We start from the raw sequence: 27,662 nt of genomic DNA, 5'->3' as shown, positions 1-27,662 counted from the left end.
TGCTGAAGTCAGGGCTTTTAGTGTACCCGTCACCAGAATAGTGTACATTGTCCCAGATGGATTTTTATCCCTCACCCTCACACCCTCCCTTCTTCTTAGATCTTAATGTCCATTACCCTATTGTATGACCATATACACCCTCGTTTATCTTCTACTTATAAGTGAGAACATGTGGTGTTTATTTATTTTTTAGGGTCTCTGTCACCCAGGCTGGAGTGCAGTAGTATGATCATAGTAGCCTCAAACTCTTGGGCTCAAGCGATCCTCCCTCCTCAGCCTCCTGAGTAGTTGGGACTAAAGATGCATGCCACCATGCCCCAGCTATCTTTTTTTTTTTTTTTTTTTGTAGAGACAGAGTCTTCCCTTGTTGCCCAGGCTGGTCTTGAATTCCTGGTCTCAAGTGATTCCCCCCACCTCAGCCTTCCAAAGTGCTGGGATTAAAATTAAATGCACGAGCCACCACGCCTGGCCCCATCTATAACATGGAATTAAATATGTTAAGGAAAGGTTATCTGTATTGTGTGGAAGTGCTAAGTGTCAAAAAAATAAAAAATAAATGAAAGGTAATTTGTAATGTTTTGAAGATAATTATAGCTTAGGCATTGGGCAAAAATTTTTAGTGACTAGTTTAGCACGTGTATTTGTGAATTTTAAACTTTTTAAGAATCACAAATATATAATTCATTAGTAACATGTAAAACAGAAAAGTATAGATAAGACATCAGCTGCAATCTGACAGCCTGGGAGGACCCAGTTAATATTGAGGTAAGTGTCTCAGAGCACCTGGCTTGTTGAACAAGTGTAGTTTTTATAAAAGTAAAGATATTCTGCTTCCCCCTTACCTCTTAGTAATATAATAGATCGTGACTGTTTCCCCATGTCATCAGATAGTGTACTAAAGAATGGCTTTTAGTGTTTTATCATAAAGTATTTTACTCTCCTAATTTATTTAGGCAGTCCTTAAATATTGGACCTTTACTTGTCCTGCAACTAAAGTGAATACAATTATACTCATCTAATTTTCCTAGAATAATAATTTGGTTCAATATGCATTTTTAAAAGGATGAGCGTTAAACATTTTACAATGATTTTGACCAAAAACATCTAGCTGAAAATGGTGGCGACTATTTGTTTGATTTTGGGATGGGGTAGGGCTTTCTAGCATGAAAGTGAAAGGAGATCACAAAAAGATATTAGCTATGACTTCACAGAGATTTTAAAAATGTCCTTTATTTCAAGTGGTATAAACAAAATGGAAAAAGCCATTTGTTTTTTTTATGGGGAAAAATGTTTGCAACAGACACAAAGGGTTAATGTTCTTAACTTATAAGGAGCTCTTGCAAATGAATAAGAAAAACCCAACACCTACTGAAAAATGGGTAAAAGGCACTTACAGTTCATAAAAGAACTATAGACACATAGATCAAAGAAATCGAGATTGAAACCAGATGTCATTCTTTCCATGTCATAGTTGCAAAAGTTAAAAAAACAAAAAGTCTAGGAATGGCAAGTGAGGTTAACACATAGTTTTCTTTCCTTGTGCTTGGTCAGTTTTTCTGGAAGGAATTGGGAAGCTATCCCCCTTCCCATTTCTTACCCAGAGGGCTGGGAAATAATCTGCCTGTGAAGAGCAAGCACCTTTTTGGAGGAAAGTTCTTTGCTTTTGTAATTTTCTCCGTTCATTTATGTTACTTAGTCAAGTTTTCAAAGAATAGTTTACCTTAAAAAAAAAATGACCCATTTCATCAAGATTTTCAAGTACATACATGTGTTTCTTTTGTAAGTCCTTAAAAAAAATACAAACATAATATAAAAGCGTGAAGCGTAGAGTGTTTTGTGTTGTCCATTGTTTTCAGAGCTATTTGTCATATTCAGGAAGCATCCTTTCAAATTTCAATGAAGAGGTTTTTGTTTTTAAATCAGGAGGAGGTGTTTTTGTCAGCCTTTTTGGCATCTGCTGAATTGATGGAATGATTTGACTGCTCAGAGGTCCTGGCCTATATATGATGTTGGCCCTGGGGATCTAGCCTTCCTGCTTTTGAAGCCTTAACATCCTTTTTAAAGGAAATGATGGTGAATGGCTGCAGTGGGTGTTAAATAACCTGGTAAAATACAGAGATGACAGTGCTATATTATTTTCCCCCAAAGTTTTTGGTGAATGTTTTTTTTTGTTTGTGAAATCGAAGTCTGGAAACTACATCATATAGTCCTGACTTTTGCAAACCCCAATTAAGAAGCAGCGTAAACACTGAGCAGCTTTTTTGAGTTGATTGTGGCTGTTATGGGAGACAGTGAGGTGGCTATCATTGTGCTGTTTCCTCTGACCTGCCCCACGGGCCAGGCTTTGATCTCAGCCCTGTAGCCTTGTGTGCAAAGGGCAGTTCTCATGTTTCCAAAGTGTGGTGGAACCTACAAAGGGGAGGGTGTGTCTTCTGGGCATTCTGCTAAAAGTTCAAGGATGCTAGCTCTCTGATAACTCAGTCTTGTTTTTGTTTGTCCAGTGGTTCCTTGTCACTTAACTCCTTCCTCAAAGATTCCTTTCTCAGAAATGCATTTACATTTTTCCAGTATTAGAACTTCTGACCCAGTTCTGTGGTTTGTCTGGAATACTTGTTCAGTGGAGTAGAAAGCCAAGTCCTTCCAAACACTCATCTTACCAATCAGCTTAGAAAAATACTTTCCAAAAAGAAATCTTCGAGGAGTCATAGTACTTTCACTCACTCTTTTAGAATTTTTCAGTGCTTTGTAGCTAAAATGATACTCTGTTAATTTGCAACTTTGCCCTTATGGAACCCTTTGTAATTAATATTTATTAGTTTTTTAAAGGATTTACAAAAGAAGCATATGCATGTTGGAAAACAATTCAAGCTTGTCAGAATGGTATAAATTGGGAAAGTCACACAATATCTTGTACCTACCACCCCCCTTTCAAAGCAGCTTGATGTGTGTCCTTGCCAGCCCTTTTCTGTGCATACAAATATGCGCTATATAATTATCCTTTTAATAAAAGTGGAATCATAGTGTATGTATTGTACAACCTGCATTTTTCAAAGAACAATATACATTATTACAGTTTATTTAACTGAAAGTAAGCCATTCTTTTAAAGTGCCTTTTTTGTTTTTTTTTTCATGTTCTTTCCATTATTCTTCTTGACTAATCTTCATTGATGTCACCTTTGTGCATCCCTTCTAACTTTGTAGATTTTTTTTTATTTAATTTTTTTTTAAGAGGGTCTTGATCTGTTGCCCAGACTGGAGTGCAGTGGTGTAATCATAGCTTGTTGTAACCCGGACCCCCTGGTCTCGAGCAATTCTCCTGACTCAGCCTCCCACACCTGGCTGATTTTTTTAATGTTTTGTAGAGATGAGATCTTGCTGTGTTGCCCAGGCTGGTCTCAAACTCCTGGCCTTCAATTGATCCTCCTACCTCAGCCTCCCAAAGTGCAGGGATTACAGGTGTGAGCCACTGTGCCTGTGCCTGACTTTGTAAATATTTAATAAACATAGCTTAAAATAGATTTATGGTTTTGAAGATTGTACCTTGAGACATGTTACTACTTTTTTGCGTAGCATGTGAAATACCTTTTAGAAAGGTAAAAACATAAATTTCTCTGTTCATATTATTTTTTTTTAGAGGCTAGTTCTCCCTGTGCAGGAGAACCAGCCCTTCTGTGTTCATATTCTAATCACTTAAAATGAGTAGTGTTTTTTTGTGCCAAACAGCAAAAGACGAGTGGTTTAGTTTCTTTATTTTATTTTATTTTTAATTTTTTGAGACGGTCTCACTCTGTTGCCCAGGCTAGAGTGCTGTGGTATTAGCCTAGCTCACAGCAACCTCAAACTCCTGGGCTCAAGCGATCCTCCTGCCTCAGCCTCCCGAGTAGCTGGGACTACAGGCATGCGCCACCATGCCCGGCTAATTTTTTCTCTATATATTTTTAGTTGTTCATGTAATTTCTTTCTATTTTTAGTAGAGATGGGGTGTCGCTCTTGCTCAGGCTGGTCTCGAACTCCTGAGCTCAAACCATCCACCCGCCTTGGCCTCCCAGAGTGCTGGGATTACAGGCGTGAGCCACCGCGCCCGGCCAATGTTTAGTTTCTGAAATAAAAAAGTACAGGCTCACTGAAGGCAGGACTGGTACATGTCTGATGGCAGCTGGCACTTATTTACCTCAGGGCCATTGGTGAATGCCGATGCCAACTCATCTACGAACGAATGGTAAGAGTCTCCACGGTATTTTCCAGCAAGAGGCTGGCTACACTGCTGGTTGCCCCCTGTGTTTTTCTTGACAGTGGAGGGCAGGCATATGGCCGCTGGCTGTCTCAGGCTCTGAGTTTTTTTCTTTGTGAAATGTATGCTCCGGTACTTGTTCATTTGATGAATAATAAAAGGAACATCTGTGTGCCTACTGATAACCCAGCATAAGAGATAGAACACAGCTAGCTTTCTGAGATGCATCCTCCGCATGTATTAATACGTTTTTAAGGGGCTTTAAAAGAAGGTGATTTTTGAGTATTCTCGTGTTCTCGCCCCCCTTTCCCCACAAACACAGTGCTTTTCAGTTTATTCTAGCGGTGGTATTTGAGGCATTGTAGAGTGGTCATTAAAGGCGAGGGCTCTGACCTCTGCCCTGTCACATCTCTGACAAGCTCTGGGGCCTTGACCAGGAGGCCTCACGGCGCTCGGATTTTCTTACCTGTAACATGTGGACCAAGTAGTTCCTGAGGGTTCTTGTGAAGGTGAAATGATGCAAGTGTGACACATAGTATGATGCTTGGCACATTGAACGAAAATAGTCTTTAAAAAGGTGTTTTTTTTCTTAAATCAAGGTCCTATGCTAGGGGACATGGAGTTAAAAAATGATCAGTGAAGAAAGCCTGAGTGCAAAATTGCTTTTTTTACAGGCATTCTAATATGCTATCTTCTGAGATATTTTGTGCAAATGGAGAGTGTATTCTTAAGGGAACTGAGGGGGCAGTTTGTGACCCTGCCCAGGGATGTGCTGGAGCCTCAGAGACATCCCATAAGAGTGAGGAAGTAATAGAGCAAGTTCTAGGATTGGGCACGGTTGAGTGAAAAGTAGACTCCGTTCATGGAAGAGTGCCTCCTGCTAGGTTTATTATTACTTTCAATATTAATTTACCATTTGCTTTTCTCTAGCTAGGTCTTGACTCCACTAACCGGAACTCCTCGTGTGACTTTGAGCTTGGACCTCGGCGCACAAGCAAATGTAGCTCAGCAACTTGTAACGGAAAGCATATGGACAGGTCCACGCGACATCATTTAGGTGCGTCTAAAACACAGTCTCCAGTTGTGTTTCATGATAGAATTGCGCTGACAGCCCTTAAGCCTCAGAACCATTTTGTATTTGACCTCACCCTTCGTACATTTGTACATGTCAGGAACAGTCCAAATGCACAACCTGGGAGTAATAAATTGTTAGGTTAATGCTAATGATAAGGTAATGGACTTCTTTAGGCCAAATTCCATGTAAGTAGATTAGACTAGAAAATAAACAGGCACAGTCTTGCCGCTTATATTAATTGCAAGGTAGGAGGTAAATATTTTCAGTTTTCTTTCCATGCTTTTGACTTTTTTATCAGCAAACATTTGTTGAGTACTCACTGCCGTTGGGGCCCACAGTCAGGGTTCCACGTGAGGACCCTGAGGGTAAAGAGATTTAAGAACTATTCCCTCACCCCTTTTCCAGCATTCTCTGCAGTTCAGTTGGACTAAGCACAAGTAGATTACTAAGGAGGATTTCTTTTTTCCTTCTTTCTCTACCTTCTCCTTCATCCCAAAGCTTGATGAATATTTTGGGTTCTTTTTTTTTTTTTGGTGAAACTTGAGGATAATAACCTAGTGGTACGATTGTTGGGTATAGTGCATGAAATTTTTAAATTTTAATAGATATTGGCAAGTTGTCCTACAGAGAAGCTGCAAGAATTTACACTCCTACTGATACATTCTCTCAGATACTTTGCCTTGTCAAAACTAAATTTATGAATTAAAAAAAAAAACCCGTACATTTATTCAGAGTGGTGGATGTAAAATATTATGTCAATGTTATTTATTTACTTTTATGTACCATAAGATTCTCATTTATGTGTATACTTACAAGAAGTTTTACCAATATGTAGAGGGGAGCATTCCTTTTTAAAGTATGTTACTTTTGTTTTCTAATAAAAGAAGTCTATGATTATTATTTAAAAAAAATAACAAAACACTTGGGAAATCCTACCACCTAATGATACCACTAGGGCCATTTTTGTATATTTCTTTCCATTATTTTTGCTTTCTGCGTGTAGCTTCTTTTTCCTTAAGCCATCATCATCAAATTTCATGTCTTCCAGTTTGGGGTTTTTTTTTGCTGATTTTTTTTTTTTTTTTGAGATAGGGTTTTGCTTTGTTGCTTGGGCTAGAGTGTAGTGCCATAGCTCACTACCTGCTTGCTCCTGGGCTCTAGCCATCCTCCTGCCTCAGCTTCCCAGAGTGCTAAGATTACAGGCGAGTGCTACCATGCCCGGCCATGTCTTCTATTTCTAAAAGTAACATTTATTAAGGATGGAAGTGAGGAAGAGAGTTCTCTCTGGGAATACCTGCAAAATAAATGGTCTCCCAACTCTGAGTTTCAGTTGTTACCTTTCTGTTTTAATTCACAAATCTCTTTTGCTCTGTTATTTCATAGCTTCTCTCTCAAATACCCGGTAGTCTCCAGTGGGCATGAGTTGAACGTACACATCACCAATTCAACTTAACACATCCTGTTTTCATTTTTTGCCTTGTCAAGCCCATTTCTTTTCTTATTTCTGAAGGGGAAACCTTGTTCTTTCCTAGAGATCATCTTTGACACCGATTCTTGGATTGTTTTCTTTGAAATGACTCCCTTTATTCATCCCTTTTTCTCATTTTGGCACATCTGTCATTGCAGCTGCCAACTCGTTCTCCTTGGATTAACATCACAGCCTCTTGCTCTCCTGTTTGAGATTATCCTGAGGTGGAGGATTACTCTCCTCACCTGCCCAGAAACTCAGGTTTCATGAAGCTGTGCTGCATTGACACTTGCCTTGAACGGCTCCTTTGGTCCTGGGAGGGCTTTTCTTCTTCCACTGGCCCTGGGTGCTGTGTGCTAGCCTTAGGCTGGTGTGGTCAGTGCCTGAGAGAGACTCATCGTGTGCCCCCTCTCCCCACCTCTGGACCTACCTCTGGCCTCTCTTAGGACTTCCAAGGCTGACCCTAATCCCACTTCCCAAAAGTCATTTCTGGCAATTTCAAGTGTGAAGTTCTCGTTTCCCTGAGCTCTTGCATGGCTCAATGTTGTTGTGCTTTTCTTCTCTTACTCAGTAGTTGTCCCTGTCTGTCCAATTAGGTGACAAACTGCTTCAGGTGTAGTGCGTTTCCAATTACTGCTTAAACCATTGTCAGTGGTCAGGAAACTAGTTGTATGGTTGGTTTCATTCCATTTGCTTTGAGATTATCAGCACAAATCCTAAAATACCAAGCTCTCATTAAACTGAGAAAAGAGAAGCCTTGCTCGTACCTTTCATTTTGGTCATTAAGAACATACAGGTGACAGGTCAATGCCTGGCTTTCAGAGCTGAGAACACCCGCTCTGCTGAGTGCCCGGAGCCTGCAAACTGAGTGCCTCATTCTGGTTCAGGCACATTTTAGAAGCTGCTAGAACTCCCACAGATGCAGCAGGACTTGGATATAAACTGGGTCAAAAACTTAAAGAGCAGTGAGGAGACATTTCTGTTTTATTGGTGCCTGGTTTCCAAGAAGCCTTGCTGTATCTGGAAGTTCTGGTGTTTTTGGTTTACAGACTCTGTGTGCTATTGACGTCAATGTCTCGCTTTCTCATTACCAGACATGTTATATAAAAATGTTGTGTTGCTTATGGTTTGATCAGTAGCAACAAGAGATTCAAATATTTACCAGAGAGATTGGTTAGTTACAACAACCCATGTAAACACGGACGGTGATTACAGAGCTTATATAAGAAGGTAAGGAAAGAAGATGGAACACTTGTATAACGGTTACTATGAAAGAGATTCCAAGCAGATTAGAACAACTCTGGCCTTTTCAATTGGATATTTGAAAAAAAAAAATCATCATGTTAGTGTTGGATTAAGACCAGCTGTTTATAAAATGTCTAAGTCGTTTGCTGACTTTCTATACAGTATGGAAAAAAATCTCATCAATAAACTAGTCCCATGACTTCTAATGGTAATCCTTTTTAAATACAGGTATTATTTTGTTTTAGCTTTGCCATACAAAACTGGAACCTGCAATTCAGTAGTTATAAAGCCCTTCAGGATTTGAGTAATGGCTACCCTTGGCTGTGCCTTGTGTTTTATTTAGTTTTCTTGTGCTGGTTCTGGGCTTCCAGTGAAGAGCCCTTTACTCCAGCCCTTTTGACCTTTTAGTTTGTGCTTGTCGTTAGCACGTGATTTCTGCTTTGGCCTCTCTCACGTCTGGTTCCTTTCCTCCTCCAGTTCTACGTGTGTGAAAAATTAGGTTATAGCATCTGCTCACCACCATGCAGACTACCCATTGTGTAGGATATTAATTACCAGGTTTGTTTTGATGTTGGGGCTAGGATATATGGCCATGCCTCTGTGTGTGTGCGTGTGCACGCGTACGTGTGTGTGTGTGTGTGTAAAATCAAAGGATTGGAAGTTTACACACTCTTGGGATGCTCTCCCCTCCCCTTCAGGGTCTCACTCTATCCCCTGAGCTGGAGTACAGTGGCATGATCATAGCTCACTGTAGTCTTAAACTTAAACTCCTGGGCTCAAGTGATCCCCTTGCCTCAAGCCACCCCAGTAGCTGGGGCTACAGACACTTTCTTTAGACTAGTGCTGTCCAATATAATTGTAATGGGAGTCACATATGTTTTCTAGTTACTACATTAAAGTAAAAAGAAAGAGGTAAAATTAATTTTATTAATATATTTTATAAGCTAATATGTAAAAAAGTATTTCAACAGGTAATCAGTATAACAATTATTAATGAGATAGTTTACATTCTTTTTTTCTCATAGTAACTCTTTGAAATCTGGTGTGTATTTCACACCCATGGCACGTATCAGTTGGACTGGCACATGCCAGGTGCTCAGTAGCCACCTGGGGCCTGGTGGCTCCTGTATTGTATGGCACACATTGTGTAGACCCACATTGCTTTATTTATCACTGAGTAATCTGTTTTCAACTTCTCAGCTTTGAGATTTTTGGGTATTTCATAATGTAGGCCACTTCCACTTCAGGGACTGCGTCATAATATGTACTCATAGTTAGATGATGTGCCTACAGCTTCCGCTTTCTCACCTTTTTCCTATCAGATTTGGAGGTTTTCTATTGCCTGGTAAATGCTTCTGAACCAGTTCAACACGTAAATTAATTCCTCCCTTCCCCCCAGGAAGAAAAAAACATCTTAACATATTTTAAATTAATATATATATTTTAGTAATTTCTTTTTTACCCAAGAATCACAAATATGTTCTGTAGCTTATAATTTTAGACAAGTTAAAGTTTAGGATCCAGTGAATGGGCCTCATGTCTTTTCAAATAAAGGATTGAAGACCTAGGAATTGTGAAGAAGTATAATAACCAATGTTAGATAAAAATGGCTTTTGGAAGAGTTGAGATCCCAGGATGAAAGGATTAGAGGACATACAGGGAAATCCTTGAACGCTGTAGGTTTGCAGAACATGAAGTGCCTGCCTTCTGACTGCGCTTTTGGTTTTCTTAGTTTCTCAGGTGCTGCCAGCAAGCCCTTGGAAATGAGGGACTTAAGCATCTGGTTACTGGGAAACCCTGGCCTCCCTGCTGCCTCCGGGAGCACAGTAGCTATATCAGTAGGGTGAGCTGTTTCAGCCTCAGCTTTAATTTCTCTTCTAGTTTGTCTTGTCTGTATTTTATTTTAGAATTGTCTTTAGACAAAGACTTGTAGTTTCAAAAATTATGAAAGAGATACATACACAGTATAGAAAAATGAGGGCAAAAAAAATCACATAATCCCATCATCTGGAAATAATCACCATTTTGGTGTTTCCCTCCACTTTCTGTGTGTTCACACTGAAATGGGATTATCAGGTATGTTTTGTGACCTGCCCTTTTCTCCACTCAGTGATAACATTCAACACGCTGCCACGTTAGTTACTGATATTTTAATCTCCACAATATTCTATTATAGGAATGTACCTATGTTTAAACCAACCAGTCCTCTATTTTTAGGCATTAATATTTTCCCCTCCAGTTTTGAATTATACTAAGTACTATTTTAATGAACACTCTCATAATGAAAAATTTGAGCCTATTTTATTAGGATAAATTCCTTAAGAGTAAAATTGCTGGGTCAGGCCCAAAGGCTGTGTGTATTTTTAGAGCTTTTGATTGATGATGTTAAATGACCATCTAGAAATGTTATGCCAATTACTACTCCCACTAGCAGTATATTCAAGTGCTTGCCTGCTAAAGGGACATTAAAAAATTAGTAAGTTTATGACTTGTTGAGTGAGTTATAAATTACACATTTTAATTTTATTCTTTTTTGGATATTTCACCTTTTTTTTTTTTTTATAAGAACACTTACACATGATCATTTCCCATCAGTAAAACAGAGACTCAAAATAGAGGAATCTTGGCTGGGAGACCAGCGAGGTCCTGCCTCTACCAAAAAAAAAAAAAATTGGCAGGCATAGTGGCACACGCCTGTAGTCCCAGCTACTCTGGAGGCTGAGGCAGGAGGATTGCTTGAGCCCAGGAGTCCGGGGTTACAGTAAGCTCTGACCGCTTGACTGTGCCACTGTACTCCACCCTGGGTGACAGTGAGAGACCCTGTCTCTGAAAAAATAAATAAATAAAGTGGAGTAAAAGAATCTTGACAGTCCTAGATATTCTTACAGCCGAGCGGATTGCTTTTAAGTGTGTCTGGCTGAGGGGTCCTGAAGCCAGCATGCCAGAGAGCTTACCTTCCTGACCCAGCAGCTTGCTGGATACGATTTTGGGTATGGCTTTCCCTCTCTGAACTCTTAGTTTTTGCTAGCCACAATTTAAGAACCAGAAAGATCCAGAAAACATGGATCCCTCCCTGCATGAATTTGAGAAAAGCGTAAATTTGCATAAGGAAGGATACTTGGCATGAATTGTGCTCATTGCCTTGGGAACAGCAAAGGGTGCAGTGAACCGTTTAGATTTGGGGGGTTCTGGAAAGGATTTGCTGAGGAATTGATATTTAAACAGAGATCTGTCATATGACTAGCAATTCTCCAGGTGTTGCAGCATTTCTAGGTAGAATAGCAGGCTGTGTCCTCCAGTCTTAATTCAGTGACATCTGTCAGTTTTCAGGTCCATACCAGTCCGTGAGACCCCTCCTTACCTACATGCCACCCTCTACCAACTTTGTGGCCATTCTTTCTGCTGTTTGGGTGTTGGCTCCTGGCTTGGCACTTTTCTTTCCACTGTGTCTTCTAGCATCATCTTTATTTGCTTATTTATTTTTTCATCATCTTTAAATTGTTGGCTTATTTGGCCCCTGGGCCTCACTGTCCCTTCACCTTCATCTTTTGTAGGAATCTTTGCTTCCAGTTCACTCTAGCTCTCCTGGGCCCTGAGATCCCCCAGATGGCACTTTTGGGATCTTGAGTTTGGAAAGCTTCCTCTCCTCCAGGGTCCTGTTCCCTGGTCCTTCTTACGTGCCATGGAGTCCACAGGCAGTCATGTGACTGTCATTCTACCAGCATCATGTTCTCACTCTTTGAGCTGCTCTTGTAACTTGTGAAGGTCCCTCAGGGGCCCAGTCCTACTATTTAATTTTTTTGTCTCTCTCTCTCTCTCTCTCTCTCTCTCTCTCTCTCTCTCTCTTTTTGGATCAGTTGAACTCTGCTGGCCATATCACATTTTTGTTTGAGTTCTGGGATCAGAACTGGACCTTGATTTTTTTTTTTTTTTTTTTTTTTGGGTAATATCCTTTTACTCCTTTCCCCATTGTCACCGCTGTCCAATCCCATACCCAGCCTTTTTACTGTCAACCATGACCTTTACTTCTTAGTTCATTAAGAAAAGGAGTCATCAGATAAGCACTCCCTCAACTTCCTGCCTCTTACCTCGTGGTGTATTGCGTAATGATAACTGTCTGCCCGCTGGACTGTACCGAGGCTGTGAGGCCGTCACTACGGATGGTCTGTGTGGAACTGTCGTAACACATTCTAAAAGTTTTCCTACCAAGGTTACATGAGAACTGCTTATCACTCCCTGTGGTATAGTTAGAACTCATCTCTGCCTGGCAGGCACATGTTTGTGTTTTCATAGAAAGTGAGATTTTGGAAGCTGACACTTGAAGGGAGTAGATAAAATCACCTTGCATGATAGCAGAGCTGATTTGTTGCACAATCAGGGCTAGAATCGTGATTACATCTTCAATGGCCTTTCCTTATCTGAAATAAAAATACTTTCAATAGATTCCCCTTCCTCCCAAAAATAGATGATGTGTCTACATGGAACAATACAGAAGGTGCGTGAGGACAGGTTGGGAGCACTCCCTTCTCTGGAGGCAGCCCTGTTTACCAGTGCTGGTGTGTTCCTATTGTGTATCCTCCTCGAGGCAGTCTTTGGTTAGAAGTTTGTTTTTAATTGTGAAATTTCAAATGTAAAGAAAATGAAAGAGTGAACACTCCAGTATATGCCAGATGCCCAGATCTGATAAATCAAAACCCTTTGTTATTTTTTCTTTAGGTTTTTCTTATTTAGGAAAATATTTGAGATATCTTCTTTGTACCTTTGCTAATCTTATCTCCCTTTCTCTTCCTCCCAGAGGTGACTTTGCAGTCCATGTTTATACTATTGTGTTACATGTTTCTGTTTCTTAAAAATTCACATCTGCAATGGAATGTGTTACATGTTTCTGTATCTATAAACCAAAATATAGTATTGACTGCATGATTTAAAACTTTACATATAAGATCTCATATGGGGTGTGTTCTGCCCTGTAGTTATTATAAATAAAGCCATTGTAGGCCAAGCACTGTGGCTCACACCTGTAATCCTAGCACTCTGGGAGGCTGAGGTGGGAGGATCATTTGAAGTCAGGAGTTTGAGACCAGCCTGCGCAAGAGTGACACCTGGTCTCTACTAAAAATAGAAAAAATTAGCCAGGCAACTAAAAATAGAAACAAAAAGTTAGCCAGGCGTGGTAGCAAGTGCTGTAGTCCCAGCCACTTGGGAGGCTGAGGCAGGAGGATTGCTTGAGCCCAGGAGTTTGAGGTTGCTGTGAGTTAGCCTGATGCTGTGGCACCCTGACCTGGGCAACAGAGCGAGACTCGGTCTCAAAATAAATGAAGAAAGAGAGAAAGAAAGACAAAGCCACTGTAAACATTTACATGTTTTCATTTAGCCGGGTAGATACCCAGGAGTAGTATTTTGCTGGGTTTTAGGGTAAATGTATGTTTAACTTGATAAGAAATGACCAGTTTTCCAAAGTATTGTACTTGTTACCAGTTTACATACCCACCAGCATATGAGAGTTCCAGTTACTCTGTGTCCTGTCAGCACTTGGTATTTGTCTTACCAATTTTTGTTTTAGCTGTTCGAATAGTTATGGCATACAGTTTTTTTTTCAGTCCAAAGGATGAAATTTAAAAATCAGATTATATTTTAGTTTTGTTTTTCTTGGTCTTGAATGATCTCTTTATTTTTTCTTCTTTAATTTATAATCAGGCCATTGTGTTAGGGTAAACAAATAATGATAAAGGAGTGGTATGGTACAGCATAATGTTTGCAGGCTATGCTAGTAAATTTGATAAATTCATTTTCTTGCTGAGAATTAATAAGTTCATTTAATTATGGGATCTTTGATTTACTAGTTGGACTTTTTTTGTTTTTATCTCTGGAAAATATGTATGAAAACTTTATAGTGAAGAATGTTAGGTCTCCATGTGAATGACACCACCCATCTACTTATGATTCCCCTTGCCCCCCATCTTTGAATGAGGTTTAATTTGAGGATGCTTGTTCCATTACGAAAAACAGAAGTGCAGATACCGCAGGTGTAGGTCAGCACTCTTATTTTACAGACATTTTCGGCCCACTGCACTTAGACAGCTGTGCATGGTCTACAGTGGAGGTTCCGGACTCCCGGTTCAGTGTTGTTTTCCCACCAGCCCTCATTTCCACTGCAGGCTACTAACCAGGACACACTGTGATGTGAGTCCTGACTTTGAAGGGTGTAGTCCTCACGGTGGATTTACTTTGATAGTTGGATGAACTGTTTTTACCACTTCGCCGGAATTCTGGTGTGCGCTTGTCAGCACACATTCTGATTCATGCCTTGAGATTATGGGTAAGAGGCCAGTCTTAAAGTGTCTGCCAAAGAAGCCAATTTAATAAGTGTTTGATAGCACGGGTGAACAATGAATTTATTCATCTCACGCAGACATCCTGTATCACGAACCTTCCGTTTGATCCCTCGGAAGGAAAATAACTTCAACTCTCCTACCGCACCCCCAGGACTAAAATATGTACTGATCTAGTATTTCCTTTAAAAAATTTGCTAACTGGGGTTATTCTAAATGTGTTGCCTTGTAGTGCTCTTTTCCGATTTTCTCTCTGCACGTTTTTTTTTTAAATAATCAGATTTCTTTATTAAAACGTGCACATTATAGTTTACATAAATACAATTTATTTTCAAATGTCAGATTTCTTTATTCTTAAAATGTGAATCTACATGTGTGTTTTTTTTCCCATGCTAATCTTCTCTGTATTGTTCCAATTTTAGTGTATGTGCTGCCGAAGCGAGTACAACATGTGTGTTTTGTTTTAAGGGTATGTTTTTGGATGTTCTAACATGCCCAAATAACAAAATAGAAGCTGCTTGCTTATATAACCTGACTCCCTTTCCTTCATTCTTAGAGTATCGATTCTTTTCAAAATGGTTCCTATGGCCGGGGGAAGAAGGAAGTCGGGGGAGGGCCTACTTCCCACTTATCCCATTGCCCCAAACTAGTCCCATCTAGCTGCAAGGGAGGCTGGGAAATGTTGCCTTAATTTAGTCGGTTGTGTGCCCAGCTTAAAACCAATGATTTCATTAGTTGAATTATTAATTGAGAGGGATGGGCCCTTGGAGATGCCTGGTGGTCTCTGACACCTCTGTTAATTTTTGAAATATGGAAGTTGCCACATGAATAAAAACCATCAGTAATCAAAAGCAAGTTGGATAGGAAATGAAAATGTGTTTTGTCTACTTTTTTCTGTATGTTTGAAATTTTCCAAAATAGGTTTTTAAAAACGATTTTATATTTTATGACCAATTAAATCTTATAACACTAGAGGGTGCTGTTAATGCATTTGCTTTTATAATTTATAGACTCCCCCATCTCCATTGTCTTTATTACAGAATCAGGGAAGTTTTTGTCCAGCTGATAATCCCAAATCTCTTTTGGTTTTCTCAGTTTTACATCAGTAGGGGCACCGCAAATGTCAATATCCAGCATTTATTTGGAAAGGCAGAAGTAGGTAATCACCAAGTGTGGAATTAAAAAAAAAAAACAAACATAATTTAGACTTTGTCCATAAAAGGAAAACATAAATGAGAGATTAGTCAAATTAGATATTTTCAGATGCACAATTATTTCTGAAAAATTAAACTTTCCCCCCCATACTTGTCCAAGTTTAACATTTTAGTTGTTTTGCCTTATTTTCTGTCCTGAATTTACCAACCATACATAGGTACTAAGAATTGAGCTATTGCTCATTTTTCCTCCTAATATAATGGAAGAGGCATGACTAAAATTTAGATAATACAGATAAACAATGAAACACCTGCAATCCCACTTCATAGAGATTACCACCGTAAACTGCTTGGTGCATAGCTGTCTGTATAATTGCACATGTGTGTATACAACACTTTAGTCTTTTTTTTTTTTTTTGAGACAGAGTCTTGCTTTGTTGCCCGGCTAGAGTGAGTGCCGTGGCGTCAGCCTAGCTCACAGCAACCTCAAACTCCTGGGCTTCAGCGATCCTACTGCCTCAGCCTCCCGGGTAGCTGGGACTACAGGCATGTGCCACCATGCCCGGCTAATTTTTGCTATATATATTTTAGTTGGCCAGATAATTTCTTTCTATTTTTTTAGTAGAGACGGGGGTCTCGCTCTTGCTCAGGCTGGTCTCGAACTCCTGACCTTGAGCGATCCACCCGCCTCGGCCTCCCAGAGGGCTAGGATTACAGGCGTGAGCCACCGTGCCCGGCCTAACACTTTAAAAAAGTTTAAATGAGGCCAGATGTGGTGGCTCACGCCTATAATCCTAGCACTTTGGGAGGCTGAGGTGGGAGAATCACTGGAGGCCAGGAGTTTGAGAGCAGCCTGGGCAACACAGACCCTATCTATGCTCCCTATCGTGCTCCCTTATGCACTTTGACCTGACAGGTCAGGTGTGTCATGTGGGGACCTGGGCTCTGAGCACTTGTGGTGGTGAATCTCCTGTCCTGAATAGTTGAAACACCTGGCTCCCGACCTTCTCCCCAGTCTCTGTGTTGGTTCTGGGTGTCTTCCTCCTGACCCCACTCCTGAGTCCCCAAGATTCCCATGAATGAGGAGCATTTGCAGCTGCTTTTCTCCAGGAATTGTCCTGCTTCCTCTTCTGCCTTTATCCCAGGGGTCCCATTTTCCAAGATGTGTTTTGCACTTCCCAAATCCAGACAGGGAACACAAGGCTCAGACAGCCAGGCAGAGGGGGCACCTGCCAGCAGCAGTCTGGTGTTGGGGAGATGGAGGCAGGTATTTGCCCATCCCAACGGGCAAGGGTGCCCACTGCCCAGGCTCCTGGCAGGCCCTGGCCTGGAGTCAGGGCTAGGAAGGATGCAGTCTGCCACAGGTGTGTCTGCTTCTCTGTTACTGGTTACTGGTTGTCAGTGCGTGTGTGTGCCGCCTTTGTGGCTTTGTGGGGACTTGCACTTGTCCAGTGGAGCCTCTGCAGGGGGTGGGGAGGGGGGGCCCTGCACGCCAGAGGCCATGTTGCACTGAACCCCTGCAGTCAGCCCTTCAGTGTGAGTTAGTTCTTGCCTTTGCCTCCCATTTAATGAAGAGATCCTACCTTGAGATCTCTGAAATTCTTTGAGAAAACAATTGTTGTTGGGTCCCTGATTGGGGAAATGAAAAATTACCAGTGAGTAACATTAATCCCCCTTTTCACTGAGCTAGAAGCAACGTGGGTGGACTTGTTCCTCTGAACTGCAGGGTTTAGCAAGATAAGTTTTAATTTCCCTTCTTAGTGCAGGTTTGAGAAATATAATCCCAGCAGCTGCTTGGTTTCTACAATAGGATATTCAGCCCGCCATGCGGAAACCTGCTACAGAGACCCTAAGAGAGGAATGCAGTAACTGTTTGTAACCAGGTGGTGGCTGTTGTGTAATACAAATAGCATTTCTGATGAGGTGGTGCGGTTATACAATTTTGGCCAGCCTGCGTGGGTTATAAAAGCCGAAATTCCTTCAGCACCCGAAGGCATCTCATGCTGAGCACCAGGACAATCACAGGGTGGAACAGACGCCAGCACAGAGCCGTGTGGGTGGGACACCGATTAAAGGACATTTTTGTGCATAGGGTGAGGTTTCACTGTGAAGGTAAGACCATTTCTTGGGACATAAGCTCTGCTTTGGGGAATGAATTCTGGGGCTGTACAGATTGATTGGTATCTGTCTGTGTTTGCATCTGGGCGGACGTGTCTGTTTCCACATACGTGTGTCAGCCTGTGTTTGTGTCTATGACCATGTATCTGATTTTTCTGCACACCCACGTCTGTTTCTGCATGTGCCTGTGACTGTGTCAACATAGGTGAGGAGCCTAAGGCTCAAGTTCACCTAGCTGGGTTATCAGAAGATCTCCAAGGAGTTTCTTAGTGCTGTCAGACATTATTTAAATATTAGTAACTGAACATTAACATTTATGTAATTCCTAGAAAGTAGTGTCCTTCATTAACTATGTGAGGAAGGGTAGCAATTAAAACTTGATCTGGGCCGGGCGCGTTGCCTCACGTCTGTAATTGTAGCACTCTGGGAGGCTGAGGAAGGAGGATCGCTTGAGCCCAGGAGTTGGAGGTTGCTGTGAGCTATGATGACACCAACGCACTCTACCCAGGGCAACAGAGCAGACTCTGTCTCCAAAAAAACCCAGAAACCCTGATCTGCAGCAATTGAAATGTCAGATTCTGTGTCTTTCAGATGCTTATTTATTTTATTTTGGGAGCCAAGTCCAGTCCCAGGACTGCCAAAGCTCCATGTGTTCTTTTATGTTCTCCTTTATATAGAATTTCACGTGTGTGATGAAAAGGAGGTACACAAGCGAAAAGGAATATAGGTGAAACAAACTTCATGGAGAGCTGAAGTCTCTTTCATAGCTGAGTGCATATATATTTTTAATTCTTTTTAAAATCTTTGGGTTATAAAAATGTCAAGTTCAGACACGAGAAAAGAAGCAAGACATCTGTGGCATACGGTTCTAAGTGATTGCAGTCTGTGTATTTAATGGATACATTTTGTATGAGTTACTTAAGAGGAACAAGCTCCTTTGCAGGGAAAAAATATATATAACATACAGACATGGATTGTTTAAAGGCTCCCATTTATTGAAGGTTGGGGAAAAGCTTTGCTGTCACTTTGACCACAGTGTACTTAGTGTTAACCTGGGGAAGAACTGCAGTGTCCCAGCTCCAGGTAATTGCAGTGCAGTTTAGGCAAAGTCACTCTTCAGCCAATGAGGTAGTCCATCAGGGCAGGTGAAATTTCAGAGCTCCCTTTTCCATATCTTGGGAGAGTCTGCAGGGAGGAGACGGCATGGTAAGCGGGACTAGGGGGCAACAGGGACAGGGTGGGAAGAAAGGATATATTGTAAATGAAACTCACAAATGAAATGTCTCCCAGAGGATAGGAAGAAAGCAGATGGTTGAGAGAACTAAGTGGATGTGCCAAAGTCCTGCAAAACTGAGCAGGTATAATGAGGTAGTTAGGAAATAAGGGCCAAGTGGAGCTAGACCTCTTCTCTGCAGGTGAGAGAAGGAAATTTGGCTTTGGCCCTTGGGGCCCATGGAAACCATGAGAACATCACAAAGAGGGATGGTGTGGTCTGAAGAGCAGTTCAGAGAGAGGGCTGGTGAGTCCATGGAGCTTGAGGCGAAGGAGTGAAGGGCTATTTGAGATGATTCTGCCAGCACCAGTGACTTCTCCCAGTTGAGGGTAGTGGTGGCAACAGTGGCTGGAGTAGACCAAGTGTCCTGTGAGGGCTTCCTCTTCAGGAGGTGAGAAAGCAGGAGTCATTGAGAAGGCAGGAGTCATCAGCTGTGCTGGACAGGGAGGATGGAGCAGGGGGAGCTTGGGTACAGCGGGTCAGGGTTGGCAGGGCTGTCTCCTGGAAGTTACCTTAGCCCCCAAGGTTTTCATTATTTTGGGGGTTGAGGGTGGGCATCAAATGACAAAGGGCATCTGTAGACCTGGAAGGGGCAAATGCTTTTGGTCCATTCCTTGACAGTAACTGTGGGCTTTCCTGGGCTTCCTCCAAATTGACCTTCAGACATGACCTCTTAGGCCTTTTCTTGAGAGTGGTGTTCTGTTAGCCTGCTCGCCACTGTTGCCTTGGGCTTTCGTCCAAGGGTAAATCAACCTCTCTGTGCCTCAGTTTCTCATCTGTGAAATGGAGATAATAACAGCCTCTCCTGGAATTTTTGTAGGGGTAGAGTGAGATCATGTTTGTGTCTTAGACTTAGTAGTCATTTCACTATGCACATGCTTTTATCTTGTTAAAATGCCATATAAAAGGAGCTTTTCAGTGGCTTCTGTAATGACTGATCAATATGTTTTAAATAATGTTTAAATGAAAAACACTACATGTCCAAAAAGTGATGTGTTAAATCACACAGTAGAAATCAATGTAGTAAAATCCATCTTGAGTTTTGCTTTAGTTTCCTCAAATATATGATGTTCATGCTTTAATCCTGGCCTGCAGGCTGTACCTTTTGCTGCACTGCTCTCCTTTTCCCCTTTTATGTCCCAGCCACTAGATCCCCCTAAGTGGATTAGGAGGACAGGATGGGATTAGGCTCTGTGTCTGGGTGTAATAACTGGCCAATGGAAAAATGTTTAAGTTTTCCCCAAATATTTGAATGCCTTCTATGCACTGAGCACTCTGTCCCTGCCCCCATCCCATCATGGTGGGGAGGTGGACCAAGAAGCCATATGTCATGGAAACACGGAAATAGGACAGCAGATCCAAGAGTGCCCCTTGAGCTCAGACCTGGGAATGAGAGATCAGTGTTGTCGCATGGGGGCATCTGAGGTTGGGGAGGAATGGCCAGGACAATGAGGCTTAAGAAGGTGTTGTTACAATTTTATATAAGTAAAATTTGGGGAAGAAATTTTGCTGGAAGATACCAGGCACAGTAGGCCCTGTAGCATCTGTTACCTATATCGTAAGTTTACAGAAAAAAAAAAAATGGTGAGGGCTTTGTATCTTAAAGCCCCCAGACAAAACATCCACTGCTCTGATATTTTGCTGCACACAGACCCCATCTGTTCCCTTATCGAGCCGTGGAGTGAGTCAGTGTCTTGTAATCAGATAACATGGTCATCATTTCTCATGGCTCAGACAGAAATGGATGTCAGCAAAATGGCCCATCTCAGGTTGGATTTAAGAGCTTTCTTAGGATTTAGAGTTTAGTTTCGGACAAGAGCTTTGTTCTGTACCAGGACTTCTTGGACCCAGTCTCTAGGACAGACTGAAGGGGTTTTCTGCAGGCAGGGCCTGTTCTTTCATGTCTTCATTCTGTCGGCTGTGCATTTCGTTTAATGTTCCATAGACTGTTTGCTTTCAGTTAGGAATGATCCTCCCCACCCCCTCACCCCATGGACATTCCAGGAAGATTTGCCTCGTTTATCCAGCAGTTTTTCATTCTCTCTGGCCCACTGGTGAGGACCTGAGAATCCATTTTTAGAAGATTCCTAGCTCGTCCAGCAGTGTTCGCTCAGGGGCCCTTTTCTTCACCTTCAGAGCAGGGTTGTTGCCGTCGCGGCACCTTTTGGGCCCTGGGAGTTTGGTCTCTAAGGGATCATTCCTTCTGGGACTTTCTACAGAGGGAACCTGGTGATGGAATCTGGCTTCCCCTTCAAAAATCCAGATTTTATTCAGCTTCTTGTTTAAATTTTCTTCCTCTTAAGAGAACAAATCCAATAAACCAAGATAGTGACAGAAAGATAAGACGGCTTGTTGGGGTGCAAAGGAGATTCTCATGATCGCAGTCATTGGGGGTAGTTTGGTTTAGGGCTCTGGTAGATTATTGTAACTAATTTTTTTTTTTTTTTTTGAGACAGAATGTTGGTCTGTCGCCTGGGCTAGAGTGCGGTGGCATCAGCCTAGCTCACAACAACCTCAAACTCCTGGGCTCAAGCGATCCTCCTGCCTCAGCCTCCTGAATAGTAGATGGGACTACAGGCATGTGCCATCATGCCCAGCTAATTTTTTCTATTTTTTTAGTTGCCTAGCTAATTTCTTTCTCTTTTTAGAAAGATGGGGTCTTGCTCTTGCTGAGGCTGGTCTCGAACTCCTGAGCTCCAGTGATCCTCCCACCTCAGCCTCCCAGAGTGCTAGGCTTACAGGCGTGAGCCACCACACCCAGAGCCTATTGTAACTAATTATAAAGAAAGACCACTCTGCTGTGATCCGGGACACTCTCTCCATCATTGTAGAGGGGCAATGTTATATTTTGTCATCAGTGCCATCATCTTGTACCACTTTCTCACTTTGGAAAGTTATTTCTATGTGAATGTTAGGCTTAGCAAATAATCTGATTTAATTCGGGCCCTTGGAACATGCCTTTCATGTCCCTGCACAGAGCTTTAGTTACATCAGTAACTTTCAGGATCTTTTTTGACTGACCCACAGTATGAAGCATTTTTCCTGGACAGTCTGGGTTACCCTTGTCTTGTGAGGTACGTTCTGAAGTTTGCATAGTGGCTCATGTCTGTAATCCCAGCATTTTAGGAGGCTGAGGCAGGAGGATCGCTTGAGTTTAGGAGCTTGAGACCAGCCTGAGCAACATAGCGAGACCCCATCTCTACAAAAAATGCAAAAATTAGCTGGGTGTGGTGGCACAGCTACTTGGGAGGCTGAGACAGGAAGATCGCTTAAGCCCAGGAGTTTGAGGCTGCAGTGAGCTATGATGACGCCACTGCATTCCAGCCTAGGCAATAGAGCGAGACCCTGTCTTAAAAAAATTTCTGGTCGAGATCCACTAAGTTAACTTATGACCCACTAGTGGATACTGACTTGAGTTTGAAAAATAAGAGCAAGACTTCTTGAAGTGTTTTGGAGAAGGCTATAGGATTTTTTTTTTTTTTTTTTTTTTAGTCACACCCTGTTAGCATAGTTGTCATCGCAAAATCAAATGATTACCACTACTTACAAGTTCATTCATTGCTGCTTAGAGCTTTAAATGCAATAATTATAGCTAGGATCAGCAACAGAATTGCAAACTCCCTAAAGCAGGACTCTGTATATTAGGTACCTAGTTAAGCAGTTTCATTCAAACAGAGTTGGTCATGTACAAGTTGAGGATATTTGTTCTAACAATCTTTTTGACTTGGATTAAAAAGATTTAGGTCAAATGTTAGCGTTTAACAGAATGAAGCAGCCACAATTGAACTATAATCCCCTGATGATGGGATTTAAGCAGAGAGCCGAGGATTGACTTATAAAATGTGCTTTATCATTGAAGCTGGCAGACTCTGAAAGCTTGTGTTTGTGTAGTGGTTAAGAACCAAAGTACCAGTCTGCAGATTGAGGTTTTGAGTGTCCTTATGGCAAAGACTTCCTTCTTAGTCATACCTTCCCCTGTCTAGATAGGCTTATACAAGGGGAGAAAATAGCTTTATTCCAGCCCAGGTTGCCCATCCTGCGATGTGGGTGATCTGAGGACCACGAGCATGAGAACATTTTCGTGTCTGTTTAAAATGTGGGTTCCCAGGCTCCAACACAGGTCTATGGAATCAGAATTTGAAGAAGAGATGCTTTTTAAGTTGGTGGGATTACAGGAGTTTTTAAATTGTTTTTCTTCTTCTAAAAATCAACATGATTTAGGTAGCGTTTACGTGAAGTAAATGGATATGCATCCAAATGGAGCCACCAGAATCACAATCAAAATATAGCACATTTGCATCACTCCAAGGGCTCCCTGAGCCCCACCCTCTCTGCCTCCCTCTGTTCCTGCCTTAGGTATCCACTGCCTGCTTCCTGTCACTGTAGGTAAGTTTTGCCTTTTGAGAATCAGGCAAGCGAGTCTTGAGTCTGGCATCTTCCATTCAGTGCAGGATCTGAGATTCCTCCTTTTTATTGCTGAGTAGTGTCCTCTGGATGGACCAGAGGGTTGTGTATTCACTCACCTGTGAATGGACCTTTGAATGCTTCCAGTTTTAGGCTGTTACAAATGTAACAGCTTTTGTCTATAACTATTGTGAGGAAGAAATCTGAATTTTATATAAGTTTCCCAAGTGAGTCTTAAGCACGTGAACCACTGATTCTTAACTCTATGTTCTCTCTTATTCTTCTTGTGTTCTTTTGGAGAACTGTAGGTTTTTATGTCTGTACCAAATCGTGGATTTGCCATGTATTTATGGTTTTAATGTAGTATTCATTCATTGCCATCTATTTGGGGTCAATGTGCACTTTTATTTATTTATTTTTTTTGGAGACGGGATCCTCCTCTGTTGCCCAGGCTGGAGTGCAGTGGCCTTATCATGCCTCACTGTGACCTGGAACTTCCGGACTCAGGCAATCCTCGCCTCTGAGCCTCCTGAGCAGATGGGACTACAGGCTCATGCCACCACACCCAGCTCAATGTGTACTTCATTAACATTTATTGAGCATTTTTTCCATGCTGAGAGCTGGGAATATAAAGAATTGTGCACAGGGGGATCCTACTTTTCAGGAAGACTCTTAGTGATTAATTCGTTCACCCATTGAGTACCGTGTATGTTCTGTGCTGGGGACTCTGCAAGGTGCTGCTCATGGGAGGACGTGTTTTTCTTAGGATTTGGTGGTGGTTACAAGAAACACGAAAGATTTTGGTATTTAACTCTAGGGGTAGCCTGGCCCTTACACCCTCTGGATAGTACCATACTTCCCAGTTCAGGTGGCCCTGCCTAGCCACAGTGAGAGAGGGCTGACACTGATTTCCTGGACAGGGAGACACAGTCAGATAAAAAGAAATGCGAAAGAAATGATTACTGGCTGAAGAGCTCATAAAATACTGATGAAAAACTATTGTTATTCTGCATTTGTGCATGATTATTGGTGGCTATAACGCTAGTGACTCAGTCCTTAGGGAACTGAAAGATTTGTTGAAGACCCAAATATTTTACTTTCCTACTTACTCATCACAGAATTTCCCAAATTGCTGATTTTCCATTCTGTCAGGCTTACTTTTTTTTTTTTTTTTTTTTTTTTGAGACCATAATGATTTCCTGCTTGCTCTAAGGTAGTGATTTTTAACTTTGGCTACAGGGGAGCTTTAAAAAAAACATAGATGCTAAATGTAATTTGCAGAACCTTGGCTTTTCTCCATTCTCTTCTGATAACGAAAGTTTAGACTTTAAACATGAGATCATTATTCCACATGCTGTGTCCTGAGCTCTCAACAGAAATGACTGAGTTGCTTTACATTATGTTGTAAGAGGGGAGGATGCTGTAAGGGTAACCAACCTCCCACCACCTGGACGTGAGTTGGAACAGTAGAGGGAATTAGCGTTCATATGGACATCATCAAGCTCTTGGCAGGAGAAAGTCTATCTTTGCTTGAGAGGGCTTGATGTTGCTGATTTCTTGTTCAGCTTGGTTCTCCAGGTTGAAATTCCTGATAGCGCAAGTCACCAAAGCCCCCATCTCATCATAACATGATGCCCACAGGGTCACCCGCACGTAGGAAAACATGGGCCCCTCTTTTTTTGTCTTTAATGATATGTTAAGAAGGGAGTCTTCTACTCTAATATTATATAATCATGTGGAAGCTTTTATTTTATTTTTTTTTAACCTGAAGTCTTTTTCTGGATTTTATTGCTTAATAGTGAACCAATTATCTTGGCATGTATATTGAAAAATCCATACGTAGTCTTATAATTTGAAGTTCTACCATCATATATTTTTTCAGTTTATGGGTTTTCTGTCGTCTATTAGTCTGTTTATGTATGTCTGTTAAACTCTTCTATTCATTACAGCTTTATGTTAGGGTTCGTCTCTGACAGAGCACATTCTTCTTTTTTCAAATATTTGTGACTATTCTTATTTTTCCAGAGGAATTTTTAGCAAGCTCCCCTACCCTCCTTTTGGGGTATTACTTGATTTTTATTAAATCTGTATACAGTATTTATTGGAAAGTATTGGAAGAGTTGCTTTCCTATCTTCTGAGGATATTGAATATTGCCTGTTCTCTGGTGATTCAAATCCTCTTTAGGCCCCTCAATTATATTTTATAGTTTTCTTCATAAAGGTCTTGCACATTTTTTATTAAATTTATTCTTAAGTATTTAACTATTGGCATTTTGAACAGGATTCCTTCGTCTTGTTGTTGTCAAGGTCAGCAGACTTTTCTGTAAGTACCTTAGGTTTTGTGGGCCAGATGATCTCTGTCATATGTTCTTTGTTGTTCACAACCATTTACAAATGTAAAAAACCGTTCTTTTGTACGGACCATACAAACACAGGCCAGGTGCGATCCTTAGCTTCTGATACAGGTGCTTATTACTCCCACTTGGGAAGTGTTCAGTTCTATCACATGAACGAAGCTTCCTCATGTGTTTTTTGTAACTAACCATTTAATTTTAGATCATCTCAGATTTTCACATCCCTTGATACTGATACAATTTGTTCTCTTCCTTTCAAACACCTCATCTTTGCCTGTCAGCGTCTGCTGATAGCAGTGATGTAGACACACATGGCTTGTCCCTGACATTAAAGTGTCTGTTGTATCACAGACAGGTTTGATGGAGTAAGAGCATTAAGCAAGAATCACTCCCCACCCCCCAACAAACCACTGTATTCTCATAAACTGAAATTGTTAGACCTGGAAATTTTGGTATTTCTATCTCCAGTAACATTGTATACCTTTTATTTCATTCTGACGGCATTTCTTTCTTTCTCTCTTTTTTTTAATTTCAATAGATGTAGAGGGTACAATTGTTTTTTGTTACATGGATAAATTGTGTAATGGTGAAGTCAGAGCTTTTAGTGTGCCTGGCTCTAACATTATGCCACATGCCTTTAAAAAAAGGTCACATCATTTATCATCCCACAAATTTTCGGGAACCTTTAATACACCGGCCAAGTTCCGCACCGGGCTGAGTGTCGGTGGTGATGCTGTGGATGCTGCCTCCTCCTGGTCTCTGCAGCTGCCTGGCTGTGGGTCGCAGCCATGCCAGTGGTCCTCAGACACTGTGGCGAGGCACTGATGGGAGTTATCCCAGTGGAGAGGGATGAGGGGAAGGGGGCTCACTTTGGAGGGACAGCATGTGCAGAAGCCTGAGGGCTGGCATGGGCATCAGCGACCACAGCGGGGACCATTCGAGACTAGGAAGGGAAGGGAGCTGGATGGGCCACACAGTCATCTCAGCCTTGGGAAGGAATTTGGATGTCACTCTCAAGCTGATTAGGAAGCCAGAGAGCATGAACATTTTTGTAGAATCATCGTGCTGGTTGCCATGTGGGCAAGCGTTTGGAGCCATCAAAGATGGACTGAGAAAATGAGTTGTGGCTGTTGCGATGATGATGAGAGACGAAGGCAGTGTGTGCCCTGGGGTGGCCGTGTGGGTGGAGAGAAATGCACAGATTGGAGAGGTCCTAGTCCCAAGAGGGTGGGCTACAGCCCGGGTAAAGAAGCTTGAAGGTGTCCCTGCCCCCGAGAGCTCCCTCAGAAATCACAGGGAGGGCCGAAGCCACCGGAAGTCTTGGGGAGATGGTGTGTACAGGCCACCTGGCCTGGGCCGTGTTCGGCCAGGGAGGTCAGCTAAGTTGGGCGTTTAAAGGATAACTTTTATGTCTTGCTTATATGGACAGGGCTAGGGCAGGTTAGAATGACTGGTTACAGTTCGAATCCTGTTCTGCTGCTTATAGCTGTGTATCCTTTGGCAGGTCACTTCTCTGAAGTTCAGTCTCTACTTTTGTGGAGTTATTGTGCAAACCAAGTAATATATTTATTGGCCAGAAATAATTGCCGTTTATTTAACGAGAGGTCAGAGATGTGCCTGGCACACACAGGCACTTAGTTAGAAACTGCTATTCTTAATACCATTGTCGTGGTCATCACCATCATTCATCTCTCAGCCCCGCCTTCTCCTTTGTCAGGTGTCAGGGGCAAGACAGCCAGTGGATTTGCTTCCGGTTCTCTGTTTTGCAGGGGGCAGGAAGAGGGGCAATGAGGGATGGGCGGTGATGGGGAGGAGGGGGCTGTGTGAACGTTCACCAGTCAGATTCCTGGAGAGATTTTGCTTCTTGTCTTAACACAAATTCCAACACAGACCCTAAACTCCCCTCTGCCCTCACCTCTGCCCTGTGTCTGTTGGGTTGTGCCTCTGACCTTGGCATTTATCTGCACAGAAGTCATCCTGTGTGGATAAACTCCCTGATCTTGGGTTG

The 27,662-nt window shown here is 41.9% G+C and overlaps 1 protein-coding gene and 1 pseudogene across 3 annotated transcripts in view; one reads left to right on the top strand and one right to left on the bottom strand.

Moving 5' to 3' along the window:
* Nucleotides 1-27,662, top strand: part of SLC23A2 (solute carrier family 23 member 2) — a 110,147-nt gene that overhangs the window by 14,753 nt on the left and 67,732 nt on the right. The window contains exon 2 of one of the 3 annotated variants that reach the window (XM_045529048.1): nt 5,166-5,288. The exons of 1 other annotated variant lie outside the window; for it this stretch is intronic. The gene's annotated coding sequence lies outside the window, so the exon portion shown is untranslated. Of the gene's footprint in view, nt 1-5,165; nt 5,289-9,772; nt 9,863-27,662 lie in introns of those variants that run through there. One more of the 3 variants, XM_045529050.1, reaches the window with a different exon arrangement.
* On the bottom strand, nt 14,707-14,797 carry LOC123622929 (annotated as a pseudogene).

The sequence above is a fragment of the Lemur catta genome, chromosome 17 (assembly GCF_020740605.2).
Source record: "Lemur catta isolate mLemCat1 chromosome 17, mLemCat1.pri, whole genome shotgun sequence".
Classification (NCBI taxonomy): domain Eukaryota; kingdom Metazoa; phylum Chordata; class Mammalia; order Primates; family Lemuridae; genus Lemur; species Lemur catta.
This window is presented reverse-complemented; position numbering and strand designations above follow the sequence as displayed.